The following is a 762-nucleotide window of genomic DNA, read 5'->3' as shown; positions in this document are numbered from 1 at the left end:
CATAAAAACAACAACAACAACAACAACCAAAAGGTCAGCCTGCTCCCCAGGAGACAGATGATGCAATCTACTTCATGAAGATAGCGCCTCTATGGGCAGTTCTCATACCATAGGGTCCCTGTGACTCTGAATCTATTCAATGAAAGTGCACTAGGTAGCTTTTTAAAAGTAGCAAAGGAATTCTGCATGTTTTTCTCTTTAGGATGGATTTGTTTCTCCCACATTAACTCCCTGACTCTCTCCAGCTGGGCTCTTAGGTGGACAGGCCTTAGTTTTCTCAATCCCTCTTCCTGTTGGCCATGCACATCAGCTGCGGGCAGGGTCCTGCACTGACAAACTGCTGTTGTCCAGAATCTGCCAGGAAGGCACACGAACTAAGCCCGGAAAGCGATACCGGAAATTGGGATAGATCCAGCCGGACTACAAATGCAGAGGCACAAATAAGAATCTGGGCAATAGGAAGGACCAATACGAGTGAGCACAGGTGGGCGTCTCCTTGTAGTCCCAGAGGGGCGTGGTCATGCGTCTGCCAGCAGCCAATCACCAGGTGAGCGGCGGGATGGAGGGGCGGGGCAAAACTGGCTTGGTGGTCAGGGTGCTTGCTTTCGTTCTGGTTCCCAGGCTGGACTGGCGAGTGGGGCCCTGGTCTTAACCATCTCTGACTGGTTCCCCCTGAGGCCACGTCGGTAGCAGGGCGTGGGCCACAGCCTTGCCGCCTTGGTTACCCTTCCCTTCTTTTTTTTATTATTATTAAATTTTATT

This window comes from Elephantulus edwardii, unplaced genomic scaffold (genome assembly GCF_000299155.1).
Source record: "Elephantulus edwardii isolate Elephantulus edwardi_28Jun2011 unplaced genomic scaffold, EleEdw1.0 scaffold00209, whole genome shotgun sequence".
In the NCBI taxonomy this organism is placed as follows: Eukaryota; Metazoa; Chordata; class Mammalia; order Macroscelidea; family Macroscelididae; genus Elephantulus; species Elephantulus edwardii.
The sequence above is the reverse complement of the archived record's forward strand: the minus strand, read 5'-3'. Positions refer to the sequence as shown.